This window comes from Triticum urartu, chromosome 6A, assembly GCF_056163025.1.
Source record: "Triticum urartu cultivar PI428250 chromosome 6A, HENAU_Tu73, whole genome shotgun sequence".
Lineage (NCBI taxonomy): Eukaryota > Viridiplantae > Streptophyta > Magnoliopsida > Poales > Poaceae > Triticum > Triticum urartu.
In genome coordinates, this window is record NC_141878.1 from 212,815,279 (window position 1) to 212,836,685 (window position 21,407).

Sequence of the window (21,407 nt, forward strand, 5' to 3'; positions counted from 1 at the left end):
GATGGACAAGAATGTCAAGCTCGTCGATGTGATTCAAGTGATGCTAATTCGCCGGATCCTACCATGCCAGAACTGGGCTTGCCATCTATGGGAGTTCAATCCGGCCAAGCACAAGACCCTGCCACGCTTCTTCGGAACAATGCACGAGGAGATCTGGAAGGTGCTCTTCAAGGCCAACGAGACGTGGCCGGAGACAGCTAATGACTGCGGACACGATCTGGCCCATCCCGCCAGTTCGGTAAGTATTCCATGCTTCAAGGCGTATCCCTTTCTGGCTTGCTCAAGGAGGTTGTCCCAACTTCCCTATTTTGCATGTTCAGGGTTGGACGAAGAAGGCGGGGCGGATTCGGTGTTCGGCTCCGTTGCTCGAGGAACCAGCCATCCCGCTTTTGATGAAGATGCTGGTTCCGGTGCCCTATGTGGCGCCGGAGAAGAAGACCATACTACAAGAAATATGTCAACTTGCGACCATCACTATTGGTCACTGAAAGGTCATTGTTTTTCATTTGCGACCTTTTTGTGACCAAAAACAGAAGGTCAAAAGCTGGCGGTCGTAAACTAAAATTAACGACCTTCTCTGTGAGAAGGTCGTGGAATTCCATGACCAAAACAAAAGGTCGTTGATTCTATGACCTTATGTTTTGGTCGCTAGCTCTCTGCCCAGGCCACATCGGATCCGACGTGGCAATCTGACATGGCAAAATTGCGACCAATTGAAAAGTTCGTTGATAAGATTCATCCCGGTCCGATTAGGTGTTTTACAAAGGCCGAGCCCAAAAATTTAGCCTATTTGTTGTTTTTTCCTGTGAAGTTTTGGTCGGCTTCACGGGCCAAGCCCAACATTTCAGCCACTTATTTTCTAGGTCGCACCCTTTTACAGTTCAATTCTTGTTCGGGCCTCGGCCTTTTTTCAGTCCAATTCTTGTTCAGGCATCGGCCTTTTTGTGGTCCTTTTAAATTTTGGAACTCGGCCCTCTTACAGTCCATTTTATTTATTTTCAAAAATTATTATACTGGCATTTGCTGAAACAGATCCCCACTATGTTTGGGTTGTGGCCTTTTAAAGGTCTAGTAGTGTTTGGGCCAAGGACTATTTCAGTATTATTTTCACATCCAACTAAATACATTTATCACAAATTCAAATTCCAAGCATTTGAATAACAAGTACACCCAACATTAAATAATAGGTACAACAAGTAAATATACACCCAATTCCTAGCAAGATCAGCATTACATCAAAATTCCAAGCAAATTCTGCATTACAAGTTCAATAACATATAAAGCGAGTCGCTGACTGGGGCTTCGAGCTTCTTCGAATATCTTTGGCCGAGGAACTCCTATAAATGAGAGGGAAAACAAATTAGTCACAAGTACACAAGCACTGTTTGCATCAGTACATTTGTGACGCCCCCGATTTAATCGTACACTAATCATACACGCAAACGTGTACGATCAAGATCAGGGACTCACGGGAAGATATCACAACACAACTCTACAAATAAAATAAGTCATACAAGCATCATATTACAAGCCAGGGGCCTCGAAGGCTCGAATACAAGAGCTCGATCATAGACGAGTCAGCGGAAGCAACAATATCTGAGAACAGACATAAGTTAAACAAGTCTGCCTTAAGAAGGCTAGCACAAACTGGGATACAGATTGAAAGAGGCGCAGGCCTCCTGCCTGGGATCCTCCTAAACTACTCCTGGTCGTCGTCAGCGGGCAACACGTAGTAGTAGGCACCTCCGGAGTAGTAGGAGTCGTCGTCGAAGGTGGCGTCTGGCTCCTGGGCTCCAACATCTGGTTGCGACAACCAGGTAGAAGGGACAGAGGGAAAGGAAGGAGAAAGCAACCGTGAGTACTCATCCAAAGTACTCGCAAGCAAGGAGCTACACTACATATGTATGCATTCGTATCAACTGGAATAAGGCTATTATATGTGGACTGAACTGCAGAAAGCCGGAATAAGAGGGGGATAGCTAGTCCTTTCGAAGACTACGCTTCTGGCAGCCTCCGCCTTGCAGCATGTAGAAGAGAGTAGACTGAAGACCTCCAAGTAGCATCGCATAGCATAACCCTAACCGATGATCCTCCCCTCGTCGCCCTGTGAGAGAGCGACCACCGGTTGTATCTGGCACTTGGAAGGGTGTGTTTTATTAAGTATCCGGTTCTAGTTGTCATAAGGTCAAGGTACAACTCCAAATTGTCCTGTTACCGAAGATCACGGCTATTCGAATAGATTAACTTCCCTGCAGGGGTGCACCACATACCCCAACACGGTCGATCCCATTTGGCTGGACACACTTTCCTGGGTCATGCCCGGCCTCGGAAGATCAACACGTCGCAGCCCCACCTAGGCACAACAGAGAGGTCAGCACGCCGGTCTAAACCTAAGCGCACAGGGGTCTGGGCCCATCGCCCTTAGCACACCTGCACGTTGCGAACGCGGCCGGAAGCAGAACTAGCCCCCTTAATACAAGAGCAGGCTTACGTTCCAATCCGGCGCGCGCCGCTCAGTTGCTGACGTCACGAAGGCTTCGGCTGATACCACGACGCCGGGATACCCATAACTACTCCCACGTAGATGGTTAGTGCGTATAGACCAAATGGCCAGACTCAGATCAAATACCCAGATCTCCTTAAGCGTGTTAAGTATCCGCGAACGCCGACCAGGGCCAGGCCCACCTCTCTCCTAGGTGGTCTGAACCTGCCCTATCGCTCCGCCTCAAAGATCCACTCGCGGGTGCTCCTACGAGCCGACCCGTCTTTAATCACCACATGTATCATGTATAAAGTATATAGTATATACCCGTGATCACTTCCCGAGTGATCACGGCCCGATAGTATAGCACAGCAGACGGACAAGAATGTAGGGCCACAGATGGAAATACTAGCATCCTATACTAAGCAAGTAGGATTGCAGGTAAAGGTATCAACAGTAGTAGTAAGGACAGGCTATGCATCAGGATAGGAATAACGAAAACAGTAACATGCTACACTACTCTAATGCAAGCAGTTTAGAGAAGAGTAGGCGATATCTGGTGATCAAAGGGGGGGCTTGCCTGGTTGCTCTGGCAAGAGAGAGGGGTCGTCAACACCGTAGTCGTACTGGGTAGCAGCGGCGTCGGCCTCGGTGTCTATCGAGAGAAGAGGGGGGAGAAACAATAAATATATAAGCAAGCATATGCATAGTGATGCATGACATGACAAGTAACGACGTTAGAGGTGCCCTAACGCGGTAGTAGGTGATACCGGTGAAGGGGGATAACATCCGGGGAAGTATCCCCGGTGTTTCGTGTTTTCGGGCAGAGGGGCCGGAGGGGGAAAGTTGCGAGTTTGATATGTTAGGGGGTGCGTGGCGAACGAACGGGTTGCGTATCCGGATTCGTCTCGTCGTTCTGAGCAACTTTCATGTAGAAAGTATTTTCATCCGAGTTTCGGATTAAAAGATATGATTTTCTAAAGATTTAAATCATTTTCTGATTTTAATTATTTATTTTATTCCAACATTATCCAAAACAGTGAATGATGACGTCAGCATGACATCAGAGTGATGTCAGCAGGTCAACTGGTCGGTTGACCAGTCAAACCAGACAGGTGGGTCCAGTGGGACCCACATGTCATTGACAGGGTACTAACAGGGGGGTTTTAGACTAATTAAACAGGTTAAATAAGGGTGGGGCCCAGTAGTCAGTGAGAGATTAGTGTATTAATTAGCTAAACTATTTAATTAACCAATTATTCTTTTTATTTATTTCGTTTATTGAAGTGGGGCCTATAGGTCAGTGAGATAGGTGCGGCCAAGTCAGCAGTTGACCCAATCAACAGGTCAACAGGGGGCCCTGGGCCCACCAGTCAGTGGCCCAGGTGGTGGGACCCGCGTTGCCAGGTCAGCAGGGCCGGCTCTCGCCGCCGGCGACCAAAAGCATGGCGCCGACCTGCCGGAGTTCGCCGGAATTTGTGCTCAGGGCACGGATCCGCGCGTGCCTGGGCCCATTCAAACAAGCGCGAAGACGCGCATCTAGTAGTGGTGGTGGTTCGTCCCGAGGTCGCCGGAGCTGTCGCCGGCGAGCAGAGAGGCGGACGTCGGGGCTCGGGTGAGTGGCGGGTTTCGTCTGCAGGCCACCAAAATGGGCGGGACCGGTCGCATTCGAACGGCAAGACGACGGCGGAGCGAATGGGGGTGGCTGCGGAGGCTGTGGTGGCCGGAGTCGAGCGCCACGGGCTCGACGGCGGCGAGGTGGTTCGGGCGTGAGGCGAAGACGGCGAGGCAGAGCGCTCCGGGGCTAACGGGGAGGCTAGGGCGGAGCTGCGCGACGCGCTGAGCACAAAGGGCTCGGCCCCGTGACCATTTGGTCACCGGAAACGCGTCGGCGACGAGATCCGCGGCGGGGCGTTCGGGTGTTACAGCGGCAGCTAGCTAGAGCGCGAGCTAGGGGAGGTAGAGGGCAGAGGGGGGAGGCAGTTCACCTAGCGGCACGCACGATGGCCGGTGAATGGGTTAGTAGCTGCAGGGGCGTCGCCGGAGATGAAGAAGAACGGCGGCGAAGTTTGTCGGGGCAGAGGAGGAAGACGGTGGCGTCGGGGGCGTTGCGGTGGCTCCGGTCTCCAACGGGCTGCACTAGTCGAAGCAGGGGACGACGGCGTCCCTTGGAGACACCGTGGGGCGGCGAGGTGGGCACGGTGGCCGTGGCTAGGCCGGAGCCATGGCGGCGGTGGCGCTCGGTTACGATGGGGAACGAGGGGGCGAGGTGCGGTGGATCTGAGGGGGAAGGCGCGGGGACCGAGGGGAGAGTGGGGCGAGTGGGAGGAGAGACCGAGGGGGCGCGGCGTGGCGACCTAATCCCCTCGTCATCGTCGGCGAGAGGGTGCGGCGGGGACGTGCCCCTGTTCCGACCCAGGTCGGGGGAACAGGGAAGGGAGGCGACAGGGGGAGGCGGGCCGAAGACGGTGGCGTCGGGGGCGTTGCGGTGGCTCCGGTCTCCAACGGGCTGCACTAGTCGAAGCAGGGGACGACGGCGTCCCTTGGAGACACCGTGGGGCGGCGAGGTGGGCACGGTGGCCGTGGCTAGGCCGGAGCCATGGCGGTGGTGGCGCTCGGTTACGGTGGGGAACGAGGGGGCGAGGTGCGGTGGATCTGAGGGGGAAGGCGCGGGGACCGAGGGGAGAGTGGGGCGAGTGGGAGGAGAGACCGAGGGGGCGCGGCGTGGCGACCTAATCCCCTCGTCGTCGCCGGCGAGAGGGTGCGGCGGGGACGTGCCCCTGTTCCGACCCAGGTCGGGGGAACAGGGAAGGGAGGCGGCAGGGGGAGGCGGGCCGGTCCGGCCGGATGGGCCAGGTGGGTTAACTGGGCCAGATGGCCCAGGGGGGTTTGGGGGGGTTTCCTTTCTCTTTCCTTTTTTCTTTTCTTTATTTTTTTTCTGTTTTATTTCATTTTAGAGTATTTAGTCTTTTACTAAAAATGTGTTTTCTGCACCATAATTACCTTGGTAATATTTGGCACCCACCGAACATTTTTGTTTCAGTTTTGAAAACTTTTATTGTCGACTTTAATTTTAAGTTTGAATTTGACGCGGTTTCGAATTATCCCGAGATTAGTAACAGTAATCGCAGATGACATGGCATCATTAGGAGAGTTTTACGGTAGCTTGATTACCCGGGCGTTACAAAACTCCTCCACTACAAGAAATCTCGTCCCGAGATTTTAGGAGATAGAAGGAAACAACGCGGGGTATTCATCACGCAGGCGATCCTCGCGTTCCCAAGTGGCTTCGTCTTCAGAGTGATTCGACCACTGGACTTTGAGGAATTTGTTCGCCTTCTGACGTGTGCGGCGCTCAGCTTGGTCAAGGATGCGGACCGGATGCTCTTTATAAGAGAGGTCCTGTTGCAATTCGAGCACTTCATGATCCACCACTCGGATTGGATCCTTGAAGCAACGACGGAGTTGTGACACATGGAACACATCATGAACCTGAGAAAGGTTCGGCGGAAGCTCCAGTTGATATGCCACCTTTCCACGCCTTTCGAGAATAGTGAAGGGACCGATATAGCGAGGAGCTAGCTTGCCCTTGATCCCGAAGCGGTGAGCACCCTTCATTGGGGTAACTCGAAGATAAGCCTTTTCGCCAGGTTGATAGACCATGTCTTGGTGATGACGGTCATACTGACTTTTCTGACGTGACTGAGCAGTCTTGAGATTCTCGCGAATAACGCGAACTTGTTCTTCGGCTTGTTGGATAATATCCGGACCGAAGAGTGGACGTTCCCCAGTTTCTGACCAGTTCAGAGGGGTTCGACACTTTCGTCCATATAGCACTTCGAAGGGGGACATCTTCAGACTAGCTTGATAGCTATTATTATAAGAGAACTCGGCATATGGAAGAGATTCCTCCCATTTCTTGCCGAATGATATTACACAAGCTCGAAGCATGTCTTCGAGAACTTGGTTGACACGTTCAACCTGTCCTTGCGACTGAGGATGAAATGCAGTACTGAACGACAGATGAGTTCCCATAGCTTCTTGGAAACTCGCCCAAAACCTTGAAGTGAATAAACTGCCACGGTCTGAACTGATAACCAGTGGGATACCGTGAAGTGAAACAATTCTGGCCATGTAGAGAGTAGCAAGCTGACTAGCAGTGATTGTCTCTTTGACCGCCAAAAAATGGGCAACTTTGGAAAGCCGGTCAATGACGACAAGAATAGCATCATTACCTTTCTGAGATTTGGGAAATCCAGTGACGAAGTCCATTTCAACATGGTCCCATTTCCATTCAGGAATAGAGATAGGTTGCAGAGTTCCGGCAGGCCTTTGATGCTCTGCTTTGATTCGGCGACAAACGTCACACTCAGCAACATAACGAGCAATGTCCTGCTTCATATTAGACCACCAGAATCTTTGACGAATATCCTGGTACATCTTCGTACTACCAGGATGGATGGACAGAGGCGTATCATGAGCTTCTTGCATAACCCTTTTAGTCTTATCCAGGTTTTTCTTCGAACATGGTACCACTAGGCGGCCTTTGAAATACAAGGCGCCATCATCAGCAACAGTGAAGAATGAGGGCTTTCTTTTTTTGAGGTCGCGCTTAATCTTGAGGACTTCATCGTCACATTTCTGTATCCATTTGATGGTGTCCACAAGATCTGGTTTCGCAACCAGGGTATTGAGAGAACCCTTGGAAACAACATGGAGGTTCCGTTTGGGGAAACCTTCGGGAGGGGGAGCGAGTGATCCCGGAGGAACAATATGGAGGTTCAGACTTCTAAATTCTTCGGCAAGCGAGGGCTGAACTTTGTGGACCTGGAGGTGGTTGCAGTAAGACTTGCGGCTCAAGGCATCGGCCATTACATTAGCCTTGCCGGGGGTATAGGATATACCCACGTCAAAGTCTGCAACAGTCTCCATCCATCTTTGCTGGCGTAGGTTCAAATCTGGCTGAGTAAACAGATACTTCAGACTTTGATGGTCGGTGAAGATCTCGCAACGATTACCGAGAAGGTAATGTCGCCACTGCTTCAGTGCATGAATGACAGCAGCAAGCTCGAGGTTGTGAACTGGGTAGTTTTCTTCGTGAGGGGCAGTTGACGAGAGGCATAAGCAATCACTCTGCATTCTTGCATTAGGACACAACCTAATCCTTGACGGGAAGCGTCGCAGTAAATGACGAAGTCCTTAGTATCAGGTGGAGCAAGTATGGGGGCAGAAGTCAACTTGTCTTTGAGCGCCTGGAAACTTTCCTGACACTTGTCTGTCCAGTCAAACTTGACACCCTTATGCAACAGATTAGTCAGAGGCCTGGCAATCTTGGAGAAGTTCTCGATGAATCGACGGCAATAGCTGGCGAGACCGAGAAAACTTCGGACTTGCTTGACGTTCTTCGGAGGAGTCCAATCGAGAATAGCCTGAACTCGTTCAGGGTTGACGGCAATACCATCCTTGGAGATGACATGCCCAAGATAGGTTACTTCGGGGAGCCAGAATTCACACTTGGAATACTTAGCATACAGTTGATGTTCTCGAAGCTTCTCCAGCACAAGACGCAGATGTCCAGCATGTTCTTCCTCGTTCTTGGAAAATACAAGGATATCGTCCAGATAAACCACGACGAACTTGTCGAGGTAATCCATGAATATATAATTCATCAGACGAGAGAAGGTGGCGGGAGCATTCGTTAAGCCGAATGACATGACGGTGTACTCGTATGACCCATACCGAGTCACGAAGGCGGTTTTTGCGATGTCCTCTTCACGAACACGGATCTGGTGGTAACCCAACCTCAAGTCGAGTTTGGAGAACACTGATGAGCCAGCCAGCTGATCATAAAGATCATTGATCCGAGGAAGTGGGTATTTATTCTGAATGGTAGCTTGGTTTATAGGACGGTAGTCTTGGACTAATCGGTTTGTCCCATCCTTCTTCTTAACAAAGAGAGAAGGTGCTCCCCAAGGAGAGCAACTTGGGCGAATGAAACCTTTGACAAGAGATTCGTCGATTTCCTCCTTAAGCTCGATGAGTTCATGCGGCGGCATCTTATAGGGTCGTTTAGCTATAGGGGTGGTGCCGGGTTTCAAGTCGATGATGACCTCGACAGCTCTAGCAGGGGGAATCCCTGGAAGTTCTTCTGGGAAGACGTCTTGGAATTCACGAATGACGGGAATGTTTTCAATGCCCTCGAGTGGTGCAGCGTTCAACGCGTTCAAGGCATAAAGTCGTGCCTCGGCGTTCTGAACTAGATGAGCTTGGTAAGTTATTATTTCGTCATAAGGGTGTAGCAGATGGACGACCTTAGTGGCGCAAACTATAGAAGCAGTATGCGCTTTCAACCAATCCATTCCCAGAATGAGGTCGATGCTACAGGACTTCAGTACGATGGGAGAGGCAAGGAATTCCAGTCCTTCAATTTCAACGGGAATGTTGTGACTAACCATAGAGGTTTGACACTGGCCCGCAGGAGTGTGTACCACAATCGCAGTGTTCATCTCTTCGTATTTAATGCCATGCATGAATGCAAACTCAGCTGATATGAATGAATGTGATGCTCCTGTATCAAATAAAACAGATGCTGGTACTGAATTTACGAGGAGTGTACCCATCACGGTAGCAGGCTGGTCTAGAACTTCATTGAGATCAACATGGTTGGCATGAACACGACCATAAGACTTGGCACTGTTGTTGCGAGGCTGGTTGCTTCCACGGCCCGTTGCTGGGAGGGCCAGTTGATTCTGGTTTTGATTGCAATCCCTAGCACGGTGACCTGGCTGACCACACTTGTAGCAGAGGCCATTATTGGGAGTGGGAACAGGAGCTTGTGGTGGTGGAGCTGGAAGTCTTGGCTGCCTAGTTGGAGGAGCAGGCAGACGAGGTGCAGCATAGGTCTGCCTTGGGGCAAGTGCATTCGGCTGGTACATGCTGTTGGGAATCCATATCTTGCGCTTCTGCGAAGACGGGCCTGAAGATGAGCCCGTGTCACGGCTGCGCCTGTGAGAGCTCTGGTATTCCTGCAGACCAGTTTCGACATTGATGGCCTTGTTCACCAAGGTGGCGAAATCAGTAAAGTCGTGCACTAGAAGTGCGAGCTTGATGTCAGCTTGAAGGCCATCACGAAACTTCTCCTGTCTACGTGCATCAGTTGCGATGTCTTCTTCAGCATAGCGGGACAAGTCAAGAAACTCCCGCTGATAAGCTTCAACAGTCTTGCTGCCTTGGGTGAGGTTGCGAAACTCACGCTTCTTCCGGTCCATGACTCCCTGAGGAATGAAGCGAGCACGGAAGGCAGCTTGGAAGTCTGGCCAGGTGATGATTGTTCCAGCTGGCAGAGTACGCCTGTGGCTGTCCCACCATTGAGCCGCGGGTCCTTTCAGGAAGAAGGAAGCAAAGGTGACATAGCTGGCAGGGGCTACATCAGCAGACTCCATCTCATAGGTGATGTCACGGAGCCAGTCGTCAGCATCCAGAGGCTGAGTTGAGCTGTGGTACACGGTTGGGTTGAGGCGCATGAAATCTTGCAGAGTCACTTGGGTTGGCTACTGGTTCATATTGGGGCGAGGAAACTGAGCCATAATATTCTCCATGAACTGATGATTCAGCTCAAACTGTTGCATCATCCCAGCCATGTACTCAGGCGGTGGTGGGGCGTTGCCACCACGACCACGACCACCTGGTCTAACCATCCTGCTAATATTTAACAGGGATAGTTCAGCATTGAGAAATTTGCAAAAACAAGAATCATTCATGATGAAACATACACAACGAAAGCAGTCGGCATATCTTACAAAAGAGATCATGCATAGAGTTCGTTACACAGCGTTCAGTACATAGGCTAAGACATCATAGGCGGCACACAGGCTCGCGACGAATGCATCTAACACTAATAAGCAAGTCTACGTCAGTCCCATGCGGTACTGCGGAGGTAGGTGTAGCCCGCCAGCTGGTAGTGACGCGAAGGGAAGACCTCCACGCGAGTAGCCTGGGGTCCGCGGATACTCTGGTGCGGAACCCGATGCGCAGGTGGCAGGAGAGGGCCCAATGCAGGAGAGTAGCCTCCCACATCTGGCCAGCCGACGCCCTGGGGCATCACGGTCCGGGCAGGGTAGATCGCAGAACGCGACAGATCACCAGAGCGGACAGAGGGGTGCAACAGCGTCAGAGCACGATACAGGTGCTGACGGGTGGTGTACAACTCGTGGCGAAGAGCTCGGTTAGCTCTATCCAGCCCATCAGCATGCAGAACCAGGTTCTGATGGTAGAAGGGCTCTCGGGTGACAGTGGAGTAGGCAGCAGTGTAGTATCCCTCCGCTCCAATATCGGATGCGATAGCAATGTGCCTGAAGGGGGAGGTGTCCAACTCCTGATACTCTCCACGAAGATGTGTCAGAGCAGCATAAGCAGCATCGTGGACCGCCATATCGATAGTCACTCCAACACCATGAGCAGTGTGCAGCACGGTAGTGGAGTCATACTCCCGAGAGTAGAGGTGGACGATGGCACGGTACTGCTCCTGGTTGAAGTCCTGATACTCCTCATAGACGGTGTACTCAGGGTGCCAGCGATAACCCAGATAGGTCATCATCTCAACTAACACAGCAGGTGATCCTGAGGCACCAATGGCCGTCGTGTGGCGCACGACCTGCCTCGTGGGTTCCATCTGAAAACAAAGATGTTTTCACAGGAGTCAAATGACAATGTGGATAATGTTCAAGTACTACTCTAAAGAATAACTAGGGCTTATCCAACTTTGGGGTGAACGTGGTCACGGGATCCTAGTGTTAGAGTTAGTAAAATCATTTAACCCAAGTAGGAGAGAGTTCAGTGTCCCAGAGTAAGGATCGAGGAGTAAAAGAGCCTAATACCACCTAGATGGCGATGTGGGCCCGTAAGGCACACAGCCATGTTCGTAAAAGTTTTTGTAATGTCTAAACTCAACTTCGGCCAAGGAGTGTGGAAGGGGAATTCCTACAGGCAGTCGGCTCTGATACCAACTTGTGACGCCCCCGATTTAATCGTACACTAATCATACACGCAAACGTGTACGATCAAGATCAGGGACTCACGAGAAGATATCACAACACAACTCTACAAATAAAATAAGTCATACAAGCATCATATTACAAGCCAGGGGCCTCGAAGGCTCGAATACAAGAGCTCGATCATAGACGAGTCAGCGGAAGCAACAATGTCTGAGAACAGACATAAGTTAAACAAGTCTGCCTTAAGAAGGCTAGCACAAACTGGGATACAGATCGAAAGAGGCGCAGGCCTCCTGCCTGGGATCCTCCTAAACTACTCCTGGTCGTCGTCAGCGGGCAACACGTAGTAGTAGGCACCTCCGGAGTAGTAGGAGTCGTCGTCGAAGGTGGCGTCTGGCTCCTGGGCTCCAACATCTGGTTGCGACAACCAGGTAGAAGGGATAGAGGGAAAGGAAGGAGAAAGCAACCGTGAGTACTCATCCAAAGTACTCGCAAGCAAGGAGCTACACTACATATGTATGCATTCGTATCAACTGGAATAAGGCTATTATATGTGGACTGAACTGCAGAAAGCCGGAATAAGAGGGGGATAGCTAGTCCTTTCGAAGACTACGCTTCTGGCAGCCTCCGCCTTGCAGCATGTAGAAGAGAGTAGACTGAAGACCTCCAAGTAGCATCGCATAGCATAACCCTAACCGATGATCCTCCCCTCGTCGCCCTGTGAGAGAGCGACCACCGGTTGTATCTGGCACTTGGAAGGGTGTGTTTTATTAAGTATCCGGTTCTAGTTGTCATAAGGTCAAGGTACAACTCCAAATCGTCCTGTTACCGAAGATCACGGCTATTCGAATAGATTAACTTCCCTGCAGGGGTGCACCACATACCCCAACACGCTCGATCCCATTTGGCCGGACACACTTTCCTGGGTCATGCCCGGCCTCGGAAGATCAACACGTCGCAGCCCCACCTAGGCACAACAGAGAGGTCAGCACGCCGGTCTAAACCTAAGCGCACAGGGGTCTGGGCCCATCGCCCTTAGCACACCTGCACGTTGTGAACGCGGCCGGAAGCAGAACTAGCCCCCTTAATACAAGAGCAGGCTTACGTTCCAATCCGGCGCGCGCCGCTCAGTCGCTAACGTCACGAAGGCTTCGGCTGATACCACGACGCCGGGATACCCATAACTACTCCCACGTAGATGGTTAGTGCGTATAAACCAAATGGCCAGATTCAGATCAAATACCCAGATCTCGTTAAGCGTGTTAAGTATCCGCGAACGCCGACCAGGGCCAGGCCCACCTCTCTCCTAGGTGGTCTGAACCTGCCCTATCGCTCCGCCTCAAAGATCCACTCGCGGGTGCTCCTACGAGCCGACCCGTCTTTAATCACCACATGTATCATGTATAAAGTATATAGTATATACCCGTGATCACTTCCCGAGTGATCACGGCCCGATAGTATAGCACAGCAGACGGACAAGAATGTAGGGCCACAGATGGAAATACTAGCATCCTATACTAAGCAAGTAGGATTGCAGGTAAAGGTATCAACAGTAGTAGTAAGGACAGGCTATGCATCAGGATAGGAATAACGAAAACAGTAACATGCTACACTACTCTAATGCAAGCAGTTTAGAGAAGAGTAGGCGATATCTGGTGATCAAAGGGGGGGCTTGCCTGGTTGCTCTAGCAAGAGAGAGGGGTCGTCAACACCGTAGTCGTACTGGGTAGCAGCGGCGTCGGCCTCGGTGTCTATCGAGAGAAGAGGGGGGAGAAACAATAAATATATAAGCAAGCATATGCATAGTGATGCATGAAATGACAAGTAACGACGTTAGAGGTGCCCTAACGCGGTAGTAGGTGATACCGGTGAAGGGGGATAACATCCGGGAAAGTATCCCCGGTGTTTCATGTTTTCGGGCAGAGGGGCCGGAGGGGGAAAGTTGCGAGTTTGATATGTTAGGGGGTGCGTGGCGAACGAACGGGCTGCGTATCCGGATTCGTCTCGTCGTTCTGAGCAACTTTCATGTAGAAAGTATTTTCATCCGAGTTTCGGATTAAAAGATATGATTTTCTAAAGATTTAAATCATTTTCTGATTTTAATTATTTATTTTATTCCAACATTATCCAAAACAGTGAATGATGACGTCAGCATGACATCAGAGTGATGTCAGCAGGTCAACTGGTCGGTTGACCAGTCAAACCAGACAGGTGGGTCCAGTGGGACCCACATGTCATTGACAGGGTACTAACAGGGGGGTTTTAGACTAATTAAACAGGTTAAATAAGGGTGGGGCCCAGTAGTCAGTGAGAGATTAGTGTATTAATTAGCTAAACTATTTAATTAACCAATTATTCTTTTTATTTATTTCGTTTATTGAAGTGGGGCCTATAGGTCAGTGAGATAGGGGCGGCCCAGTCAGCAGTTGACCCAGTCAACAGGTCAACAGGGGGCCCTGGGCCCACCAGTCAGTGGCCCAGGTGGTGGGACCCGCGTTGCCAGGTCAGCAGGGCCGGCTCTCGCCGCCGGCGACCAAAAGCACGGCGCCGACCCGCCGGAGTTCGCCGGAATTTGTGCTCAGGGCACGGATCCGCGCGTGCCTGGGCCCGTTCGAACAAGCGCGAAGACGCGCATCTAGTGGTGGTGGTGGTTCGTCCCGAGGTCGCCGGAGCTGTCGCCGGCGAGCAGAGAGGCGGACGTCGGGGCTCGGGTGAGTGGCGGGTTTCGTCTGCAGGCCACCAAAATGGGCGGGACCGGTCGCATTCGAACGGCAAGACGACGGCGGAGCGAATGGGGGTGGCTGCGGAGGCTGTGGTGGCCGGAGTCGAGCGCCACGGGCTCGACGGCGGCGAGGTGGTTCGGGTGTGAGGCGAAGACGGCGAGGCAGAGCGCTCCGGGGCTAACGGGGAGGCTAGGGCGGATCTGCGCGACGTGCTGAGCACAAAGGGCTCGGCCCCGTGACCATTTGGTCACCGGAAACGCGTCGGCGACGAGATCCGCGGCGGGGCGTTCGGGTGCTACGGCGGCAGCTAGCTAGAGCGCGAGCTAGGGGAGGTAGAGGGCAGAGGGGGGAGGCAGTTCACCTAGCGGCACGCACGATGGCCGGTGAATGGGTTAGTAGCTGCAGGGGCGTCGCCGGAGATGAAGAAGAACGGCGGCGAAGTTTGTCGGGGCAGAGGAGGAAGATGGTGGCGTCGGGGGCGTTGCGGTGGCTCCGGTCTCCAACGGGCTGCACCAGTCGAAGCAGCGGACGACGGCGTCCCTTGGAGACACCGTGGGGCGGCGAGGTGGGCACGGGGGCCGTGGCTAGGCCGGAGCCATGGCGGCGGTGGCGCTCGGTTATGGTGGGGAACGAGGGGGCGCGGTGTGGTGGATCTGAGGAGGAAGGCGCGGGGACCGAGGGGAGAGTGGGGCGAGTGGGAGGAGAGACCGAGGGGGCACGGCGTGGTGACCTAATCCCCTCGTCGTCGCCGGCGAGAGGGTGCGGTGGGGACATGCCCCTGTTCCGACCCAGGTCGGGGGAACAGGGAAGGGAGGCGGCAGGGGGAGGCGGGCCGGTCCGGCCGAATGGGCCAGGTGGGTTAACTGGGCCAGATGGCCCAGGGGGGTTTGGGAGGGGGGGGGTTCCTTTCTCTTTCCTTTTTTCTTTTCTTTATTTTTTTCTGTTTTATTTCATTTTAGAGTATTTAGTCTTTTACTAAAAATGTGTTTTCTGCACCATAATTACCTTGGTAATATTTGGCGCCCACCGAACATTTTTGTTTCAATTTTGAAAACTTTTATTGTCGACTTTAATTTTAAGTTTGAATTTGACGCGGTTTCGAATTATCCCGAGATTAGTAACAGTAATCGCAGATGACATGGCATCATTAGAAGAGTTTTACGGTAGCTTGATTACCCGGACGTTACAACATTGACACTCTCAAGTAATACATCATTCACTTAAAACATTTAAAGTGAAATAGATACATGACATGACACAGGAGGCGGATGTTGCCAGATAAAGATGGCACTTGTATATACCTTGAAAAAAACCATACAAGTCAGTGATGCTCCAACACATCACTCATGGACTAAAATAACAAGATAAAGCATCACTAGGGATGCATACTGATTTTACTAATATGTTTTAGTTGTCTACTTTGGAGTTGCAGTACCTCTTAACAGCATGCTACACTCTCAACTTAGTGTTGATAGCAACATATGAAGTGAGGAGATTTGAATAGATTTTTCAAATACATGTGTTGGTATGGGAATGCTTCTCTAAAACGAGGACTCCTAGAACAATCAGAGAATGAATGAATGCGAAAGGCGGAGCATCATCATAGATGAAGGCATCACCAGAATTCATACTTACACGGGGAGACACTAACATGTAGGGATATGTATGGATTGTCAAAACTTGCATTATCCTACTATAACTAGTACAACAAGCTGTAGGTTGGCATATCCATGAACAATGTCCCTCATGATATCATCCAATGCTCGACTATGACAAAAATTAAACAATTACACCTCACAAAGGCAAAGCAAATAATCATGGAGCGAGTAGGAGGGGTAGAAGGGGACCCAAGGAGCTCATCGGAAGTGATTGTAGCCTAGGCTGAGCTTCACCATCACAGCGACAGCCAAGGGAGGCAGCCGAGCCTACCAATGCGTAGCCATCATAGGTGCAGTAGCAGTGTAGCACCACCATAGCCGGAACCGGAACTGCTGGAGCGAATCACCATCACATGGGTCACCTCCATCGAAGGATCTAGCAAGGGGTAAAGTCTGCACGTTTTAGTACAAGCTAGTGACGTCAAAAACCAAACAGTAGCAAGAAGAAGAGAAACTCTAGTACATGATGATTAGTTGAAGAAACACGGACTACATTCAGTAGTGATGTTTCCATCATCCTACTATCACCAGTAGAGCAAACTGCGGGTTACCATAGTTCTGGAACCATGTACTTCACGATAGATGTATGTAGTAACACAAGACACATGTCACCTAAAGAAAAATTATTCATTCAAGAGACTAGAAATCATACATACAAGTACTGATGGCCTAAAAATCAATCTACAGATGATAGATAATAATAAACAAATGACATCAGCATATTTTCTTCATTATATAAAGTGAAACTAACAAACTGTTATGTGCACGCAGATGCACCAAAAGAAACTAAAGACCATTTATCTTAAGGATTCCACATAGCTGCCGAACATGCTTATCATCCAAGGAAAGAAGCATAGCTTTTTCAAGGGGAAATCAGTCTACAACCCTACGGATATTAGGACTATCTTGGTACAGAATATGAGCATGAGCGATACATCACACAGTATACGCGTCTAGAGAGAAAGAATTACGACCCACAAGGCAGCAACGATAGCTTCTACCTTCACATATATTTCAATACCTACAGCTATTGTCATGTATGTTAAATATGCAAGAGGTAAAAATGACAGTTATGTACATCCATTGCAAACAGACTTGTGAAGAAGAAGATAAACCGCTAATGCACTTCAATCATTAATCCAATATTGCACATTTTTGCTGTTATAGTCAAGCAGCAGCCTCTTGTACTCGAAGGCCTATAAAATAAAATGGATAAGTTAGATTGATTACTGTAGGTGCAGCACATTTTCTGGAAGAGGCATAAACATAAAATGAAATAGATGTAGTATCATCACTACATAAAAGGAGCATTATACTTGGAAGGAAAAAACAACATCCTGTCACCAAACAAACACTACTTGACAGGAAACTGTGTATTTTGTCCCTATATCCATTAGTAGCAGGATAGCAGCAGTGATTCACTTTGCACGAATAATTCATTATGAGGAAACATGTTACTAGGTATGAAACAAACTATTTACACAGGTAAAATGGACACATGTACAGTACATAGCTTGTTGTAAGCAGGAAACACTAGTGCTCATATACCAAAATCAACGGCAATACTTACGGGCGATAGTAACAAGGTTAAACATCAGAGAAAGCACTTGCTTAGATATCATCATTTAGGGGCATTTACATCACCAATGTGGCAAACTGCAAAGCTGGTCTATTCGTCACCAGTTACAAGCATATTCTCGTTCATGCATAACTATAGTCAGCTCTATTTCAAAAACCAGAAGCAAATCAATCGCCCTTCAAAATTTCTGTACTATCTAAACCAACAAAGATGTCAACTCAAATACTTCTAGAAATCAGTGCCCATACGCACTTGTAGGTTGCAGAAACACAAGAGTTTCACCACAACAGTGCACAGACTGCAACAAATGAATAAAAAATTAAACAACATGCCACAATTTCCTTGGTGCCTACAGTACCACTGTGATTCATTAACATTGCCAGGGGCAACACCCAACGAGTGTTTCTAATCCAGGTTATTCATCTAGTTCTCTAGTGTGTCAGCTACAGTATTGAGCATTTGAAAAGTGATGTACTACATATCTTTTGCTTCTAGTTCTTTGGTCAATTACAATATGGGTATTTGAAAAGTATTGTATGTCTAATAACTCCAGGGAAACACATTGAACAAGTATGCATCAGGTGAATGAGAGGAGGAATTTTTGAAATGTACGGTAGAGTACATACTCAGGGTAGTGAAAACTTGGGGACGACCAACAGGCGAGCATTGGAATTTGGAAAGTGTAGTGGCCTATCAGAGTTACTACCTGCACGGAAACATTAGGGGTCAGTCTTCAAGTTTGCCTCTAAAAAACATGAAAGTTGGATTTATAAATAAACAGACTTAACAGAAGATCAAGAAAACATGTATTCTTTTCATTACCAAAAATTACAATGATGAGAAACATGATTGTCACGCAGTCAACATGATTGATCCTCATGCATGCACCACATTTAAAGCCTTCTACTGCTATAGGAGCAAAAAAGAGGGAGCTAGGAGTAGGAGATGGAGGCAAATCACGGGAGAACTTGTGGTCATCGTTGTACACAACCGCCATAACGCCAGCCCCCTGCTCAGTATGATCAGTATTCAGTACTACAGAATTAAGTGATATCGACACTGAGAAGAAAAACAGATATCAAGGCAACACTTCATGGCTTATGCTTCCCACAGGACTGTATGAACATGCATACAAAAGAGATATAGAACAAATGGAACTGGGGAGGAGGAGCGTGCCCTCGGATTTACCATATTTGCTGGATATGTACGCGCGCTGCCAACTACAGTGGGTAGGTACTACCGAAACCCGGACACTCATGCATTTCTCATTCGTTACAGCAAGATGCAAATACTCTAGTTTACTAACTTAGCCCCCTCAAAAAAAGTTTACTAACTTTGCCAGGCACATTTATGCACAAGTCTACTAACTTACTCTGTCCGCGAAAAAGATGATCGGATACCACCAATCAAAACACCAGAGGCTGCTGCCTAGCTTGTGCTGACCGGATACCACCATCTTATCCAGCAAACTTGTCGCATCACGCCTCACAACTGGAGACGACATGTGCGCCATCACCATAATTTAGTCCCTAACCTCGAGCATTGATGCACTTATCTAAGCGCCACTTGCATGGCACCCTATCAAGCCGACTGACAGGTACACGAAACCATTGACAGGGACGCCGATTAGCAAATGGACCCGACCATGGAAAACTGGGTCGCCGCCACACATCCATCTCGAGCGAAATCATGGCTCAGGGTTGGGAGACAGGGGGGAAGGGGCTTGGGAGGGGGGGTGTTACCGAGCGAGGTGCACTACGTGATGACGACGACCTCCTCCTGCGAGACGCCGGCGACGGCCGCCAGGTCCCCCACCGTGTGGAGCGGCAGGTCCAGCTCGTCCGTCACCGCGAGCACTGCCACGGTCGTGGATGCCATGGACCCGAACCGGATTCAATCGCCTGCAACCCTGCGAGCGAGAAGGGGATGTGATGGCGTTAGGTGGATCGGATGGAAAAACGGATGGATGGATGGATCTGACGAGGGGAGGAGGAGGAGGAAATCCCGTCCAGATAAAAATATACATCTGGGAGGCGACGAGGTGGATGGCGGCACGATGTGGGAGGGCGAGGGGAGATGTGGATCGGGGAGGGGCGGCGCGTGCGTCCTCAGGAAGGAAGGGGATCGAGGGAGGGGCAGATGAGTCGTGAGAATGGGGCGGGGGATTTTCCTTCTCATGTGTGAGAGAGAGATAGATCTCGCCGCGCGGGCCGGATCTCGCCGGACAGCGGTCTTCGATTCCCGCCTGAGGTCGCCAGGACCGAGCGCCGGAGGTGGCGGCGGCAAGGGAGGAGTGGAGTGCTAGGGTTCCTGAGAGAGAGAGAGAGAGGGAGAGGAGGGCACGAGGGGTTGTGCAGGGTTCGCGCGCGAGAGAGAGTTGGGTTTGCTGCGGTGGGTTGGATGGATGGACGGACGGATGTTTGCCATATCATCGATCCATGCCACAACGGATTCCACGAATGAGAATTAAGCTTATGTAATTTTGTTTTTCCTTTTTATTTCTCTTATAGTTTTTTACCCTCTTACTTAGGGCAAGCATTCAACATATTAACCACTAATAGTTTGTTAAAATGAATGAACATTGTGCACATGTGTATATCTTGGGATGACGAATGGTGTTGATTTGGGAAGTTTTCATTTTCATTGCAAAAAAGGCATTTTCTATTTTTCGAGTCCCCGAAATGGTTTTATTTTGAAGAACCTACTAAATCTTTGTTTCAAATGATCACATATTGTGCACAAGGGTGCATTTTGGAATGGCAAACAATGTTGCCTAAGAAAATTTCCTTTTTCTTTTGACAAAAAAACCATTTTTCATTTTTTGAATGCCCAAAATGAGTTTTTTTGTGAAGGACCTACCATATATTTGTTGCAAAATTGGACCACACCATTTCTATAAAAATATTAGGCCATATTTAATGCACAATTGACCAAATGGTTGGGTGTCAAAAGTTTTTATCCACCTCTCGTGAAAAAGACAAATTTCCGCCGATTCAGCAAGAAGCGGGTCAAATTTGAACCGCGGCTGCCTCATAGTTTGCTATTTATTTTTCCCAAAAATCATTTTTAGGTACAAAAGTATCTATTTAATCAGAGAAACAGCAAAAAAATTCAAGATTCAACCACTAGCTAGGAACGGTCAATTCCACCGTTTTGACCGCATTTTGAAACATGCATAAAAAATTCAAAAAATTCAAAAAATTGAAAAATCTTCGCATTGTGTCATTACATGTGACCAAGTTATCAGGAAAAATAATAAACTTGTAATATGGCAATTCTTTTAAAAAAGTGTTCTCAGAAATGAGCTATCATCTGTGAAGATTCATGGCTTTCAAGCCAAATGATCAACCTTATGGCCACATTCATGGCATAGTTTGCTCAAACAATCTCATATTTTGCACAAGGGTGCATATTGGAATGGCAAACAATTTTGCCTAAGGGAGTTTTCATTTTCTTTGGACGAAAAATCAATTTTCCATTTTTTGAGTGCCTAAAATGAGTTTTTTTGTGAAGGACCTACCATATATTTGTTGCAAATTTGAACCAAATCAATTTTATAAAATACTAGGACATATTTAATGCACAGTTGACAAAAATGGTTGGGTGTCAAAAGTTTTTATCCACCTCTCATGAAAAAGACAAATTTCTGTCGATTCACGAGGAAATGGGTCAAATTTGAACTACAGCTGCCTTATAGTTTGCTCTTTATTTTTTCCAAAAATCATTTCTAGTTACATAAGTATCTATTTAATCAGAAATACATGATTTGGTGGCGATACATCGAGGTTTGGACGGTAGCCGAGGGCCCCAACTCCAAAGCACGTAAAGTCGCATGCCCGCCGCATGGTCACCGCGTGACTGTGGCGTTAAGATACGTTCTGGGTGGCCTAGGCATATCTAGTGGGTTGGGCACTCCCCAGGTAGGTGCTAGGAATAAAATTACACCAGAAGTTTCTCACGAGGAGACCGAAC

The 21,407-nt window shown here is 49.2% G+C and overlaps 1 long non-coding RNA gene and 1 pseudogene across 2 annotated transcripts; one reads left to right on the forward strand and one right to left on the reverse strand.

Annotated features, from left to right (window-relative positions):
* LOC147964796 (protein FAR1-RELATED SEQUENCE 5-like) overlaps window positions 1-21,407 on the forward strand; it is a 292,822-nt pseudogene that overhangs the window by 124,692 nt on the left and 146,723 nt on the right.
* On the reverse strand, window positions 15,776-19,803 carry LOC125512268 (uncharacterized). Of its 2 annotated transcripts, XR_007285281.2 has the most exons (6): window positions 19,460-19,803; window positions 19,178-19,344; window positions 18,258-18,444; window positions 18,062-18,141; window positions 16,320-17,052; window positions 15,776-16,232 (listed from the first exon to the last, which is right to left on the reverse strand). It is a non-coding gene; the product is annotated as an uncharacterized LOC125512268 (long non-coding RNA). The 2 variants fall into 2 exon arrangements; XR_007285280.2 differs by having other exon boundaries at window positions 15,776-17,052; window positions 19,460-19,800.